We start from the raw sequence: 17747 nt of genomic DNA on the forward strand, positions 1-17747 counted from the left end.
ATAAATATCCCTTTGTGAAGGCTTTCTCCCTCTCCTCTCCCATACCAGAGGAGAAAAAAAGCAACCATTTTCACTAGAGATGTAAAGTTAGCACTGAGATGGGTCTACACAAACAAACCCTACAAAAATAATCTTTATCTTATGTTAGTTTCCCTATATGTTTATCTTCCCACAATTTATTGCTCCCAGAAGCACAAACCCCTTTTCCTTTCTCTTGGCACTTCTCCAAACATTTGTCACCCTTTGTTAAAATGGTATATAAGCCCCTAGGTAAACCACCACTTTGGTTCTTCCCCCCCACTTTTTTTATGAAGGCTTCCATGCATATAAAATTAAAATATTACCATCAAATAAGATTTGTATGCCTTTTCTCCTGTGAATCTGTCTTTTGTCAGTTTAATTTGCAAGCCCCAGGCACAAATATAAGATAGAGGAGAAGTTTGTTTTTTTTTTTTTTTTTTTCATACACCGATAAGATCTACACATTGTTGTTCAATGCTATAGGGCTTTTCAACAGGGAAAATATTTCTCCTATTTCCTTAATAGTTCTACATGTATTCTTATTTTTTTAAAGGCTCCTCTTTTTTATTTCAAATTTAATAACAGCTATGAGTTGAAAGAAAAATAAAAGTAACCCTTATTATAATAATCTATTACCAGTATTATGATTTATCATAGAATTATAAAGTGCCTGGAGCTTGAAGGAAACACAGACTTCAACCTGATTGTATTTTTGCTGCTGGGTGTTTATTAATTTATTGTACAACTAAATCATGATTATTTAGTCATCTTCCTTTCCCTAACATTTTTCTAACACCTTCTAGAACTTTCCTAGAACAAATCATTGTGCCCGAATACTCCCGGCGCTTCTGGTTTTGTGACTCACATTCTTAAAATCTCACCTCTGATATTAGCCACCTCTGGGAGGACAGTTCATTCTGAGCTCTCACTCACTTCCCACCTTGAACCTATGACTTGGTATAGGCTTCCTTCTTCATCTCTGTCCCCTGGGATCCGCCATACCTACTGGGGATTGCCCAGTGCACATGTGCAAGCTGGAGTTAACATCCCTGGGGGCCACTATCAACCAAAGGAGATTGGGCACTGATGGATGAATGCTCCCACCACTTAACCCTTGGGTGGACAATTCTCAGCAACACACTATTATTGGCTTTTTCTACTTCCCTGTTTTGTTCTCCCTGCACTTTTGTACTATTCCCTGGGATGATACCCCAAATAAACTCTCTGTACAAAGACCTTGTCTCAGGCTCCGATCTTAGGGAATGCCAAGCTAAATTATGCGAAAAGTGTACAAGACTCACATTCAGCAAACCTAGGTTCTAGTGGCTCTCTGGGCACCATTAGAAACAAATCAGTTATTGGGGTGCTTGGGTGGCTCAGTTGGTTAAGCGTCCAATTTCAGCTCAGGTCATGATCTCACAGCTCATGGGTTCAAGCCCCACATTAGGCTCTCTCTTCAGTGCAAAACCTGTGTTGGATCCTCTGTCTGCTCTCTCTCCCCTCCCCTGGTCTCTTTCTCTCTCAAAAATAAACATTAAAAAAAAAAGAAAAAAATAGCTTATTTACACTGACCTCTTGTTTCCACTTATATAAAATGAGGGACTAATCCCTTTGGTTCTCATTCTTTCTTGTATTCACTCATTCTCTCATTTTTTACTCACTCTTTTTTTTGTTTACTTATTTCCATTCTTCATTCATTTAGCCATTATACTTTCTCTCATTCACTCATTTTTTACTTATTCATCCAACCATCCATTCTTTCATTCATTTACTTCTATTCTTCTTCTGTATTTTCTTTATTCATTCACTCATATATCCACTGATTTTAAAGCAGTCACTAATTATTTTACTTATATTCTCATTTTTCATCCATCCATTGACTTTTTACCCATTCATTCACTTTTTTTTCATTCTTTGGTCTATAATTTGTCAGACAGTTTTTCTTGTACTCTTCCTTCCCTTCCTCCTTTTCTTCCTTCTGTATCTCTTTCTTTCTTTCTCTCCTTTCTTCCTTCAACTGGTTGCTGAGAGTCTGAGTACCAGCCAGCATTCTACCATTGTTTGGAATAACACTGCTTCATGAGTAATCACTTCTGTGAATCAGACACACACTATAAGGGATAGGTGAGGGTAAGAACAGGGTGGTCCCCAAACACTATACATGAGGAAAATGTAGGTTCCAAATTCCAGGTACCTGTTTAATCATTTTTATTGTTGCTGTTATTTATGAAGACTACAAGAAGTCTTATTTTAGCCACTAGGGGAAAAAAAAAACAAAACAACTATTTCTGATATTCCTAACCATATAAAAAGTTATTCAACAGCTTTGTGGGAGATTATACTCATATCATCTAAGTGTTTATAAGTTAAAAAACCAGAGGAGTACTCAGCTGAAAATGCAAAACAGAATGTAATTGGACACATGGTTTCTCTCAGGAAAAAGTCTCATTATCAAAACTACCTATTTATTAGCCTTCATAGAAAAATGTATGAATCCTTAAATATTTTATGGGCATATATCTATAATTAAAGATATGTTGACATATATAATATGGTGCTAAAACAATTTTTTCAAAGCTGAGTATTATAATCAAGAGGTTCATATCATAAAGGTTATTCACTATTGAATTGATAAATGAGCAACTGCAAATGTAAAATAATGTGCCAGCATATACTCTCCATGTTGTATTTGCACTCCCACAGATATAATCCACAAATTTTAAAGAATGAGGTACAGTGTGTGTGTCTGTGTGTGTGTGATTTTCTAAGTTTTTAAAACTAAATTGCAAAAATATTATTTATTGTCATATTTTTAAAATTTATTTCTTTATTTTAGAGAGAGAGAGAGGGAGAGTGTGCTTGAATGTGAGCAGGGGAGGGGCAGAGAGAGAGAGAGAAAGGGAGAGAGAGAGAATTCCAAGCAAGCTCCAGGCTCAGTATGGAGTCTGACACAGGGCTCAATCCCATAACCCTGGGATCTTGACCTGAGCCAAAATCCAGAGTCAGTCACCCAACCAACTGGGCCACCCATGTACCCCTTTACTGTCATATTTTGTAATGTAGTCCTATACAGAAAATTGCATGAAACAGAAATGTACATTTATTCAATTATTATAAAATCAACACCCTTACAATTATTACCCAGTTCAAAAGAGACCATTGTCAACACCTCTAAACCTTCTGGTTCTCCTTCTCAGTCACAGGTTCCTTCTGTTTTGAGCTGACTTTTGTGGTAATTAGCCCCTTGCCTTTCTTTATGCTGTTTGACTGTTTTTAAATTTGCTATAAATGGAGTCATACAATATTTATTACTTTCTGTCTGGTTCTTACAATCAACATTATGTTTGTAAGATTTACCTGACTTTTATGTGTACTCATACATTGTTCATTTCAATTGTGGCATAATATTCTATTGAATGAACTTACCACAATTTATTCATCCATTCTTTTGTCCATAGACATTTGAGTTTTTTTCCAGTAGCTGGTTATTATAAGGGTGTTCTTGTGAATGTTCCCGTATATGTAATCTGGAGGACAAACACACAGAGTTCTCTAGGACATTCTTTAAGGCAGAAATGCTTGGTTATAGGGTATAAATATCATCCACTGTAGTAAAAAGCACCAAACTTTTTTCCAAAGTAGTTTGACACCCCCACCAGCAGTATATGACAGTTCTCAATTGCTTCACATTCTTGTCAACATTTGCTATTGTCAATCTTTTTAATTTTAGCAATTTGGGGGCAGGGGTGGTACTTCACTGTAGTTTTAATTTGCATTTTCCTGGTGATAATGATATTGAGTGCCTTCTATGATTTTATTCACCATTTGGATAACCTTTCTTATCAAGTACCGTTCAAGGTCTTGGCTAATAGACTTTTTGTCTTTTTGATTTTGGTTTGAATTTTTAAAAGGCATATATTCTGAATATATAACATATATTTTTCTGTGCCTCTGTGTTTCTTTTACGACAGTATCAAAAAGAAAAATTGTCTAACAAAAATGTACAGTACCTCTTTATAGAAGACTATGACACACAATTGAAAAGAATTAGAGAAAACCTAAATACGTAGACACAGAATATTCATGTCTTAGAAGAATAGTATTGCAAAGACTTAAATTCTTTCCTGAATTTTTCCATAGATCTAAGGCAATTCCAGTTAGAATATCAATATTTTCCCTTTTTTGTGGAATTTGGCAAACTTATTCTAAAATTGATATGGAAAAGCAAAAAGCAAATGTAAATAGCCATGATGTTTCCAAAGAAGAAGAAAGAGGAGGAAGAAGACTTTCTCTATCAAGTATTGAGGCTCATAGGAATCCACAGCAGATAAAGCAGTATGGTATGGGTTAAGGATAAGCAGATAAATCAAATCAGTGGAACAGAATATAAAATCCAGAGACAGACCCACATATGAATGGAGACTTATGTATAGCAAAGGTGACCCTGCAGAATCATGGAAAAAAGACTAAACAGTGCTGGCACAAATGATTATTCAGCCATATTGGAAAAATCAGTTCCAGGTTGATTCATGACCTAAATGACAAAGTCAAAGAGTAGAGCTTTTAGACCTTAGGAATGGGAATATTTTTCAAACAGATAGAAAAGTTCTAACTAAAAAGAAAACAGGTTAACAAATTATTCATCAAAGGGCATCTCTAAGAGTATAAAAAGCAAGTCACAAAGTAGAAAATACAACTATTTTTTTAATTAAAAAAATTTTTTATGTTTATTCATTTTTTAAAGACAGAGGGAGACAGAGCACAAGCAGAGGTGGGGTGGAGAGAAAGGGGGACACAGAATCTGAAGCAGGCTCCAGGCTCTGAGGTGTCAGCACGGAGCCCGATGCGGGGTTCACAAACCGCGAGATCATGACCTGAGACGAAGTCGGATGCTCAACCAACTGAGCCACCCAGGTGCCCCACAACTATTTTGATTGTGAGTCTTTGTAAAAACCATGATACTTTTTGTTTTCTTTTTGTTTTTTTTAAAGAAAATGCCTGAATGAAATATTTTAGTCCTGTATGAAAGTAAGACTCATTGGATAATTCATTTAATACTTATCAGATGCAGAAAAGTACCTATAAGTGGTTTTTTGGAAGTGCTTTCCTCCTTGGAAGATTCCAGAAGCCACAAGTCATATCTCAATCCATATTTCCTTCCTTTCTTGAATGTATCTTTTTCATCCTTTCCTACAGAGAAGAACTGGTGTAGGATTTTCAAGTCATTTGGCAGACATGAACCTCCTTAGGGAGGCACTGACATGCACACAGCCTTTGGATTTTAACAAAGAATCTGCCAGATTTGTGTTGCTTTCCCTTCTCATCAGAGTTGCAAGGTCTGAGGTAGGTTAGGCAGAAGAGGGGAAATTTACTGACTATTCCTTTGATGATATGATTTTTATGAAATCTAGTACACCTGATAGCTCATAAGATCCCTGTGTTAAGATTGTTGATTGGGTAAGACACCTTCACTGTAATTTTGTTTTTATAAAATAAGACTGCAAAGCCACCATCTTTTCTTTCTGCACATCTGCACATGATAAATTATTTCTATTCCCTTTAATCCATTTTTTATTATTCTTCAAAAATATCTCATGCTTTTTGTCCCTGGTGTTGTTGGAAATAAATCCCTGCCAAGACTCAGCTCTATTGTCAGGAGGCCAGCATCAAGCAGGGTGACCGTTTCCTCAAGTTAATGAATTAGTAAATTAGCAAGTGGTGAGTTGAAATTAGATAATTGCCTTAACTTGAAATCTATGTATTCATGAAGCCCATTAACTGAAAAAAAATATTTATTGTCACTGACATCTTCACGCACTCGGTATTTCTGGGCTTCAGTGCTGACCTATTAAGGGGAAACAGGGGAGGGGTTTGAGTGTCTGGTTTTCTGTGTGTGCCAACCATGAGGATATCAGCAACAGGCCCATTTAGGGCTTCAGATAACCTTCCACCTGGAGTAATATATTTTTATTTCACTTCCACGCTGCTGGTTATTATAGTAGAAACTGCAGCAATTCCCTACTCTCCTGTAGCCAGCTTTTTACTCTCAAGTACCCTGAGGAATTAAATGGATGTTTGTAATTTTTCCACATTATGGAGAAAGTTCTAAATTGTATTGCAAATAAATAATATTGAATGCTGATAAAAAAATCCTTCTCTATGCACTCTCCAAGCCTTAATTAATTAAGCCTCACAAACACCCTGTCACCTTGGTAAATGCATCACCCTATTTTAGAATGTCAAGCCTGGTAACCAGTAATTATTAAAAAGTTGAGGAAAGAGCATTTAGATGGAAGTACAGTAACAATGTGGTGTATTTTCAAAATGGTCAGAGGAGTGAGAATGTTCAGCTTTGTGTTGTGAAGGATTGCATGGTGACTTTCTGGGAGAACTGAAGTCTTCTCTGAAGACTGTTGCTGATGTGATGGAAGACACCTGAGAGGGCAGAGTGGTTGACAGGTTTCTGCATGCCGTGACATGGGAAGTACAGTCAGGCACCCAAATTTCCAGTGAGGTGAACTACAGGGGCTCCCACAGACAGGGACACCATTTTTAATTTTTTTAATGTTTATTTATTTTTGAGAAAGAGAGAGAGAGACAAAGAGAGCAAGCTGGGGAGGGGCAGACAGAGCGGGAGACACAGAATCTGAAGCAGACTCCAGGCTCTGAGCTGTCAGCACAGAGCCCAACGTGGGGCTCGAACTCATGAACTGTGAGATCATGACCTAAGCCGAAGTTGGATGCTTAACCGACTGAGCCACCCAGGCCCCCCCATGGCACACCATTTTCTATAGAGAATGGGTCTGTCCTTATGTCTAGAACAACATTCTTTGGACATCTCAAACTATAGTGAATGAATAAACCTCCTGGAAAATTTCCCATAAATCCAGATTCTAGGGCCCCACTTCCAGAGAGTCTATTGGGGGCAGTATATGCTTGAACTTAGAATTTTGTCTTTTTTTTTTTTAAATCAACACCCAGGTGACTCTAATACAAATGATTCCAGAGATGTTGCTAGTACTAAGCAAATTCCATTATCGTTTGGGAAGTTTTGAGACAGGTATCTCTAGTTTTCCACCTTTCTGATAAAGAGTTTCCATCCTGTGGTGTATCTGATTTTGATCAGCACTGCCCACCAGTAGGCCTGCTCAACTGAATTAACTACAAAACATTCTCTCAGATCACCTCAGCAAATTGATCTTCTAGATGAAGTTGTTTAGTACTTTTGGAAGTCTGTGATACACAACAATTTCAGTTCAACTGAAATGCTATCAGGTTATCCTTTGTCTTCAATTCACCAAGCATAAAGTTTTAGCCTTCAGACCTGATCAAAAGTCAGCTGGTCATTTAGTGACTGTCATAGGCCTGGTACATTCTGAGACCTAATCCAGATACCATGCTCAGAGTTCACAGTGTAGCTGGTAGCACAGAAACTGCATATTTGAAAATGGCAAAAGGGACATTTAAAAGATGTAAATGCAAAAAAGTACATACCTCATGGTCTGGAGACATTGGTCTGAAACACTTTTTCTGACTCTTCCCTAGCAGAGACTCACATAGGAAGCCATAGTGAAACAAAATGGCAGTTCAAATCTGAGTTACCATCCATGGCACTCCAATGAAATGCACGATTGTGGCATAGACTCAGACTAAATGTTTCAAGTGCATTTGGATAGAAAAACACGCAGAATGATGCTAATATGTAGTTGTATCATTAAATGTGTGTGTCTATATTCTGGGTATAGGGATTTCCAGTACTCTTTCTGTGCATAATATGTAAACAGAGCTTTGCTTGACTCACACTTGATCTGATTTTGTTGTTGTTGTTTTTTCTGTAAATTGGGACTGAGTTATAAAGCTTGCCTGTTTTGTCAGTTTAGGTAGCATTATTAGTCTTAAAATGAGACCAGTGAGTAAAAAAATAGATTAATGAATATGCATATATACATAGTATGTACATTCTCACAGAGATCTATGAGATTTATATAATTCTGTTTATTCTTTTGTGTACATTTACTGACCTCCTATATCTCTATATTCAATAAATATTTTCTATATGACCTCTTATGGGGCAATCAACCCCTAATTTTTAAAAACTTCATGTTGGTTTGGTTAAAAAAAAAACAAAAACAAAAACAAAAAAACAAACACCTCTATTGTGCCAAACAAAATTGTTAGGTCAATTGTTTTGAAACTATAGTTTTTTTATTTCAGCAATTTCTCAAAGTGTTCCAATCAGTAAACTGTAGAACCACTTTAATAATCTCAGAATAATCTTCTCTCTCACATCCTCCATATTTCTTTATAAATCTATATTAATTTTTAAAAAATCTTTAAGAAGATAGACTTGATTTATGTCATGAGTAAAGGAATCTCTAGATATTGCAACAGAAAGGAACTACCACTGAACAAGGATTACCTCCTTCCATGTACACCCACCTCCCAATATTATCACCCAATGGGTTTTCTTGTCCCCCACTTTTCCAGTCCTCCACCACCCAATCTGGACCCATTTACTTGGCTGAACAGATGTTTACCTTTCCACGAGCATGCCAGGCTGTTCCCTTCACCTAAAATTACTTTCTTCTTATTCATCCCCCATGTCTACTTATCATTCAAATTCAGGCAGAAGCCATGAACTTGATGAAGCATTTCTGGAAACTTTCTTGACCTTCCCACTGTCTTTTGTCTCTTAGGTCTCACTGTGCTATCCCGGAACCTGTAAGATTTTTGCAGAGATGTGTCTATCTTCTTGCATCCCACTTATGATAAGCTCCTTTAAAGGAAAGACTCAATCTTATTCATGTTTGTATTGCCAGCACCAAGAATATTCTGCTGCTCTGTAGATGAGGAATATACATTTGATGAATGCATGAATGAACGGATCAAAGGCAACGTATAGGTAAGGAAGCCAAAGCATGCATATCTTCTTTAGACCAAAAGGAACAACACGTGGAATTTAATCATCTCAAACTATTTTTATGAAAAGCACCTATGTGCCAGGCTATAAAGCTCTACCTTCAGATACATTGTAAACTGGTTAACTGAATTTTACAGTAAGCCCATAGTAAAGGAAGGTAAATTAAGGTGGGAAGGTAGAAAAATATCTCTTTTACTAGCCACCTTTTTTTCAGAGACCATAAAACTTAAGTGATACACAGGGCTTCCTCAACTTTTTCTAGATTTTGAATTCCTGTACTTCTGTGTCTTGCACACAGTAAATGGTTAATACATATTTGTTGTAGGACAAATGAATGAATGAATGGATAAATGAATGAATGAAGGCTCTGATTTTGTGTGGCTCTCAGAAAGAAATTGATTCCATTTTCCAAACATGGGCATTTGTATTACAGTAGTAATATTTGAATTAAATTAAGATTCCTCATTTATTTGTATCTATCATAGGATCCACTCAATGTATAATCTTTAGGTTTTTTAATAGACTGGTGTGGCTGGCTATATGAGGGTTTCTTCTATTGGATCATCCTGAATATATCTTCATGTTTACCAGTTGCATTCCCCTGGGGATAATGGGATGGTGGAATCTATTTTTTCTTCTTCTCACTTTTAATGTTCTTAGGCAGAAAGCAGAGATGTGATTTTAATAGTACATTATTTATTCCTGCATCTCAGGGGGAGGAGGATGGAAGAGGATGGCAATGTGTTTGTGAATGTAATATAATGTGGATTAAGGTATGAGAAGCTTTTTATCATGGATAGTCTCATTACAGATGTTGCCAGCACCTGTTGAGGATGAACTGCATTAGAGAAATGTCTCCCCAACTTGCCTCATTTGGGGTTTCTGTTTGTACTACTATTCTAAACCCCATCTCTCAAGGGCTTCTCCTTCGGAGCTAAGCTTTGCTCTTTGTTGAAACTTGGCAAACAAAATCTCAGCTTGGGAACAGTCTCTTCCCTCTGCTTCCTCATCTTCTCCCCCACCCCCTGTTTATTAATTTCTTCCCAGAACTGCTCAACTGCATTTAATTGGGTACACATTTTGCTAAACAAAAAAATACAGCAATTAAATCTTGATCCCCCCTTCTTTATTGTAGGCTTCTTCTAATTAAAGAAATGTTTTGATTATTTTCCCCACTAACCCCTCAAAAGAAAAAGAAATCTTAAAATAAGTGGTGACATCTCAAATACTCCGGAATAAATTCTTTGCAAGTTTGGAGTTGAGACACGGTCAAATTCTACCCTATGTGTCATGAAAAAAGTTCTCTCTCTCTCTCTCTCTCTCTGTATCTCTCATAGAATGAAAATCCAGATTGAATTTGTTACACAGCTTCCGAGAACACTCAGGCCCGGCTTCCAAGTGCAATCCTCCTGCCGGGAGTCAGCAGCCCACGCACATGCGCACAGGGCGTTGCGCCAGGGCCGGTTCTTGCCTTGCCTGACCCTCTGCAGCCTCTGCTTTTCTGGAGCTTGTGGTGCGGTGTCGCCTTCTCTGCGGGCACGTTCCGTGGGTTGCCCTAAGTGCACAGCCTCTGGTCGAAATGCCATCGTCTTAAAGGTGTTCCAGCTGAACCAATGTCTCCCAAACGCTTGCTCGCAGTGCGTCTATGCTCCCCCACTGTTCTGTCTGCCCCTTGTCTAGCTGTCCCTCTGCTGCCAGCGGTGACCGCCGCTCTCAGCCACAGTGAAATCCTCCATGCTCCCAGTTGGGGCATCTCTAAGTAGTGCGGGCCCAGTGCCTGGAGAAGATCATGCTATGCCTTCCTCACTCTTGAGCTGGCTGACATTTTTCACACAATCTTCATTTATAAGCATTGTTAAGCAGTGGAAAACAGAGTAAAATAAACGTGATGATTAACTCACGGCCATACCTAAGAAGTTATCATCACTTCAAATTACAAATCCTCTCATCCCGCTTTCTGATCATGACCTTCTGTCCTTCCACCTCTCTCCCTCCCAACCATATGCTGGTCAAATGCACACTTCCATCCCCCAAGCTTTCCAGGTCACTGTAGCTGTTTTCTCTAATCAGCCCCTGGCCTTTTCCTTCCCTATTCAGTCTAGAATCCAGTATTTATGCTTCATGCTACTTCTCACCAACACCCTCAATACGTTTGTCCTTATCCTGTTTTTCCAGACTGAGAAAATGCCAAGCCAACTTTCTGCCTTCTCCTATCCTACCTCCAGGCCTATGAGATTCCCTGGAGGAAAAAGACAGCAGCAAATCCATGTTTCTGCAATTCTATCTTCTCCTACCTGAGCCAGGTAATCCTTCTGTTTGATTGTGATTAATTCCTTCTCCCGTTTCTTGTAAGGTTCCTTCAAGCACTACCCTCCACTCTTATACTTTCCATAATGCCTTCCCCGCCAATCTCAGGAGATCACTTCACTTCCAGTCTCATATAGGGAAATAATTAATGACCACAACATCTATTTCCTGTACCCCGAGAGCACACATTTATCTGCATCCATATAAATCCTTTTCTCTTTCCCTTCTTCCTTGCCATTTCACTAGCAACTCCTTCAGCTTCCTGAGGACCTTGCTCCATCATCTGTATTCCAATTGTCGCTTCTCTCTCCCTCCATTACTCCCCCTCGCTCCCCTTTACTCCTCCCCCAATCTCTCTCTCTTTCCCTGCACAGCCACCAGCCTTGAAAATAGTCTCTGTTTACTGCCTGCACTGTGTTACTGTCCATTTACTATTCAACTCACTGCCCTTGGGTTTCTTGCACACCCCATGTCTCCACTGAAAAATGTTCTAACAAAATAACCAGTAGTGTTTGAATTGCTAAACCCATTCATAAACTTTTGGCCCCTATTTTGCATAACTTTTCTGAGTCACTGCTGGCTATCATCCGTGCACTTCTCTAAATCTCCTCTCCTGCTAACGCGCCCTACTCTGTATGCTGGGAAGCTGAACTCTACCAGTTGTTTCAATGGGTTCCCTTGTACTTTGGCTGCTAGTTGGGTTTGACCAGTGGAAGCCCCAGAAAATTATAGAAGAGTCACAGCTGGGTGTATATATCCCACTTCTTTCTAAGGGACAGGACTGCAGTGGGCTGCTGCCCTTGACAGAAGTCACAGCTCTTCTTAGGGTATCTTCTCCAAATAGCAGTGCTCTCTTGTTCATTCTCTCTCTCTCTCTCTCTCTCTCTCTCTCTCCCTCCCACCCTCTCTATTTTTCTCAGAGTCCCAGGATCCACTCTCTCTACTCAGCTGTCTAGACCTTAGAGGTACTGACCCTACTCTCTGCTCTTACCTGCCAGTGAATATTCCATTAGTACTTTTGGGTTCTCTATACTTGCCCATACCTTTGTAAATAGTCTCTTTATTAAACTTTCCTCAAATTTCCCAATTTCAGGGGTGTCATCTCTTTCCCACCAGGACCACGACCTGTATAAGGTAATTTAACACTACCAACAACTCAGGCCCTCCTGAGTCTCATGATGGTGTCTCTTGTTCTTCTGCTAACTTTTTAGCTCTGCCTATCAATCCCCTTTAGACAGTGGCTGAGTGTGATGCTTAAGGAGATGGGCTCCAGAACCAGACCAGGAGGTCTGTGCCACCAACCAGCAGTGTGACCTCGGGAAATTTCCCAAACCTCTCTGTCTCAGTCTTCTCCTCTATAAGTGGTGGATAAGATGCTTCCCTACCTCAAAGTCTAATGGAGATGAAATGGCTTAAAACATGTGAAGCACTTAGAATAGTGCCTGGTGCACATTAAACCATAAATGCTGGTGTTTGTGTCCTTATTACTGATCACTTTCTTCTCTCTTCTTCTCTTTGCCCCCTAGTTGTTGGGACTTCCAGCATTCTTTTTTGGCACCTTTCTGTTCGCTTTTTGAAAATATCACTGGGATGATCTAAAACAATTATGATAATAGTTAACATACATTATACTCTTCTTCCGTATATGGCACTGTACTATGAGCCATGGAATTAACACAAAACCCTTTGTGTTAGGCAACTGAGTTACCTCTCTGAACCTCATTTTCCCCCTTTGTAACATGGGGGAAATGATAGTATCTATCTGATAAAGGCTTTTTGTATGAATCTGATGACTTAATACAAAAATAAATAAATAAATAAAAACCCTTCCCAGATAGGTATTAGGATGGTCCCCAAGTTGTAGAATGAGGCAGAGGGAAGTAGAGTCACTTCCCAAAGTCAAGGAATGGAACTATGCTTTTATTCGAATCCAACCAGGCTGAGTCCATGCTCCTGTCGTCAGCAATGAATAATTTGGGTAGACTCCAGTTCCCTTACGCAGGAAAAAATTCAAAAAGTGGCAAATATATGAGCTTTTGAAACCAGCCCCTTGATTTCCTAGAATGCTAATAAAAACATTTTCATTGCCCTCACTGATGAGTGCCTAGGTAGCATGCAGGCACGTCTGCTCTGTTTCCACAGATAGGAAATCAAACTGGGCAGCACTTGACAGACAGAAAGACTGTTCCATCATTTTCCAAACCCAGTGAAATGAGAAAAAGAAACCAGTAGGTTAGATATCCCTGGGGCATATATCTCCCCTTTGGGCATCAGTTTCACACTGACTTCAAAGGGAGTAACTGCTGAACTGGACAGGAGGGAAACTGGGTCCAGAAGGATTGGGCTTGAAGAGTATAAATAGTGACAAGGAACGGGGTCTAGGAAATTGGCGTGAATACTCTGCAATACGTTCTAGCAATATACATGATTAAGTTTTCCATGTAAAGTGGGATTTTCTTTTCTCTCACAAGTGTCTTCTTAAACAATGTTTTTAATTAGAACCCTTGTTTTCCTTTACTTCTTTATTAGGGAAGCTTCACACTTAGCCTGACATTAGAATGTTCTTAGAAATAAACAGTTTCCATAAAGGCAAAATTTCTCCATAAGATCATTACTATTATGTTGTGTGGGGAATGGAATAGCACCTCTGGGAATTTAATGCTGTCAAGAGTCTATTTCAGTAATATGTGACGTTCTCCAGGAGATCCGCCCTGTCTCCATTTGCTCCTACTTCTCAGGAAACGAGAGGAGAGAACCAAACCCTTGCCGCTGATTAAAATCAAAAGCATTTTCTTGCATGAATAGATAAATTATCTTTTAAAAAATGGAGCCCTTTGTTAACATTAGAATCCCCTGGTGCCTGTTGGCTGAACCCTGTGGTAAAAATCTGCCAACATGGAGGAGGAGGAGTGAGAGAAATCACTGCAAAATGGAGATGCTCCCACTCTTTAAGATGCGATTTTAGCTTTTCCTTTTATTTTTGCTTTCATTTGAGGATTTGGAAGAATGAGGAGAGAATGTGTCAAGATGAGGCACCCTCTCTACTGCACAGAATTTCAAATCTCTGTGGTATTGTGTAGAATTTCTTAGCTCACAGGTTTCCTGAAGACAGACTCTCACAAACACCTACGATTTTAGTATGGACATGGCTGGGACTCATTCTGGGCCTCAGGCAGACCGCCTCCTGACCTCCTTCAATGACTCATGTGTAATATAACATCTGAGTGTGAATGTAAGCATTTTAATATGAAAAGGATTGATTTTTCCTACAGACATGGGATTCTAATGATTGGAAACAATATATTGATTTTTTTTTTTTAATTAAAGCCATCTTCCCACTCATAATGGAAGGTCTTGCCCTTTGTGAAATTTATATCCATAGTCCTTGGTGATATCTGCAATTACAACTCCCAGTGGCTAGCATCACATTTGGGAAGGAGGAAGTACTAATAGGAGAGAAATTATTCTCACTCCCTTCTTGGTAACGGGCTTTTAGTGTTGGTCAAAGGTGGCTGATGGAAGGCTGCATGAATGTTGAAATGTCTCTGCCCCACACCACAGCCCAGAAAGACAAATTCTCCGGGGCTTTGGGACCACTCCTAACTCATATTCTCAGAATTCCCTTTACCCTTGTCCTATTCCTTGAAGCATCTGGAATAAGACAATAAAGACACTTCACTTTGAGAAAATGGTTTAAATTGAATCCCCATTCGGTGAAAGTATCACTTGCTATTGCCAATATCATTCAAGTACTGTCACTGGGATCTTGTCCCTAGATCCCACAGACCAGAGGTTAGTCCTGTCCAGGCTGGCTGAACACAAACCATGAGATGAGTAACTGGGAAGATCTGCTTGAGGCCCGTGTTAGCCCTACGCCACTCTCAGCACCCGCTCCTTCATGCTCATGTCATGTATGTACCTGCACCAAAGTCACAGATATTGTGACCTCCCAGGAACTTAGAGATGATCTGAGTGAAGTCCTTTGTTTTATACCTGAAGACACCGAGGCCAGAGGGGTTAGTCATGTGCCCAGGCTTGTTCATGGCACAACCAGGCCAGCCTGAGCTCTCTTATCCCCAGTCCAGTATACTGTGTCCTACACCACATTCTTTCAAGCCCAAATATGCATGCTTTCCCCAAATTCTCTCAGTGACTGAGGCTCCTAATGTTGGTCACTACTCCTTCCCTCATCTCTGAATAGCTCCCCCTTGCCCCTCTGCCCTCCTACCACCTGCAGATTCAGCACCCAGGATTCCTCCTTCCTACCCCCACCTCTTCTTCAGTGCCCCATCTGGTCTTTTTCTCTTCCCCCACAGACTCCTTTACTCCTTTCTATGTCTTTCCACATCCACATCCATATACACTTGGCTGTACGTGACATGTGTGTAAAGGGCATACTGAGTCAGGAGACCCAGGTGCCAAACCTGGCTCCCACATACTGACTTTATTACTCTTTTAAGGGTTAAGTTTCTCATAAGCAAGGAGAAACTGTATTTGCTTATCTCCTGGGTTATTGTGAAGATCAGCTAAAATAATGTCTAAGAAAATGTGTGTAAACTAAGTGATACCCCCAAAACATTAGAAATTATGACGAATATTCTTCCCTCAGTTTTGCCAACTGATGTGAGCACCTAAGATGAGCATGAATAGATAATAGTTGTGAACAGATCAGTATTTATGCCTCCTGAGTGACATATGTACCCCTGGTAGTGTCTTCTGAAGCTAAAATAACTGCCCAGTGGGCAACTTTAATGGGGGTATGGCAGGCACCAATGCAGGACTTAGAAGAGATTATTTTACATGCAACCGTTCTAAGCTTTAGAAAGTCCCACCTATGAAAACTTTTTCTACCATACTAAGGGTAGGCACTTGCCTTAAGAGAAACAAAAAAGGGGAGAAAGACATAGCTTGAAAATTCACATCCCAGAAAAGGGGATGGCATTCTTTTTTTTTTTTAATTTTTTTTTTAAATTTTTATTTATTTTTGAGATAGAGAAAGAGCATGAATGGGGGAGGGTCAGAGAGAGGGAGACACAGAATCCGAAGTGGGCTCCAGACTCTGAGCTGTCAGCACAGAGCTGGACATGGGGCTCGAACTGTGAGATCATGACCTGAGTCGAAGTCAGATGCTTAACCGACTGAGCCACCCAGGTGCCCCAGGGATGGCATTCTTCAGGTAAAAGTGTGGCCACTGTGAAGCCCAAAGACAGGGCCATAATCAGTCACATTAACCAGCAGGTCTGGGACCAGTTAACTTCTTCATCTCCTGGCTTAACAATTGCAGGTACCTGAAAATATAACTGCTCAGACAGGTTTGTGGCCTCAAACACAGATCCATGCTAGCCAAGAATGTGATTGGCATACTAAAAGATCCTTATGATGTCAGAAACACATCTGAGAATTAAATCACTTGTCAGTCATTTATTCCTTGGTATGACTGGGTTTGTTATTTCATTCTTTTACTCAGTTTGGGAGAAAGGTGGGTCTTTTGGTTCAAAAACCAAGAATGAAAGTTTGTACCTCTTAATCCCCATCACCTTTTTCACCTATCACCTCCCCTGACACTCTTTCCCTCTGGCAATCACTACCTTGTTCTCTGTATTTATGAGTCTGCTTCTGTTTATTTTTTTTGTTTGTCTTGTTTTTTAATTTCTTAAAAATTTTTTATTCATTTTTGAGAGACAGAGACAGAGAGCATAAATGGGGGGAGGGGCAGACAGAGAGGGAGACACAGAATCCAAAGCAGGCTCCAGGCTCTGAGCTGTCAGCACAGAGCCCGACGTGGGGCTCAGATTCACAAACCAAGAGATCATGACCTGAGCTGAAGTTGGACTCTTAACCAACTGAGCCACCCAGGCACCCGTCTTGTTTTTTCAGATTGCACGGATCAGTGAAATCATATGGTATTTGTTTTTTCCCGTCTGACTTATTTCATTTAGCATAATACCTTCTAGGCCATTCATGTTGTCATAAATGGCAAGATTACACTCTCTTTTAAGGTTGAGTAATATCCCATTTATATATTCGTCTATTGATGGACATCATTTAGGTTGTTTCTATATATTGGCTATTGTAAATAACGCTGCAATAAACATAGAGGTGCATATGACATTTTGAATTAGTGTTTTGATTTTCCTTGGGTAAATACTAAGAGTGGAATTACCGGATTATATGGTATTTCTATTTTTAATTTTTAATTTTTTGAGGAACATCCATACTCTTTTCTGTAATGGCTGCACCGATTACATTTCCACCAACGGTGCATGAGTTTCCTGTTCTCCACATCCTCACCAACACTTGTCCTTTCTACAAATTGTAACTATACTTAATGTAGTAAGCATTTCACAATGTACAAACTTGTCAAATCACTGTATTGTACAACTGTAACTAATATATTGTTGTATGTCTACTATACTTCAATTAAAACAAACAAACAAATAAGGATGAGACATGTTACTGATGCCCTCTCATGGAATGCAAGCCCCAAAGCCTCTATATG

At 39.4% G+C, this 17747-nt stretch overlaps 1 long non-coding RNA gene across 1 annotated transcript; it reads left to right on the forward strand.

The window, feature by feature from the left end:
• The first annotated feature begins 11120 nt into the window (after window positions 1–11120).
• Window positions 11121–12719, forward strand: LOC128774903 (uncharacterized). The gene is made up of 2 exons (XR_008419409.1): window positions 11121–11244; window positions 12169–12719. It is a non-coding gene; the product is annotated as an uncharacterized LOC128774903 (long non-coding RNA).
• The last annotated feature ends 5028 nt before the right edge of the window (window positions 12720–17747 follow it).

The sequence above is a fragment of the Panthera pardus genome, unplaced genomic scaffold (genome assembly GCF_024362965.1).
Source record: "Panthera pardus isolate Hobbes unplaced genomic scaffold, ASM2436296v1 HiC_scaffold_6, whole genome shotgun sequence".
Taxonomy (NCBI): domain Eukaryota; kingdom Metazoa; phylum Chordata; class Mammalia; order Carnivora; family Felidae; genus Panthera; species Panthera pardus.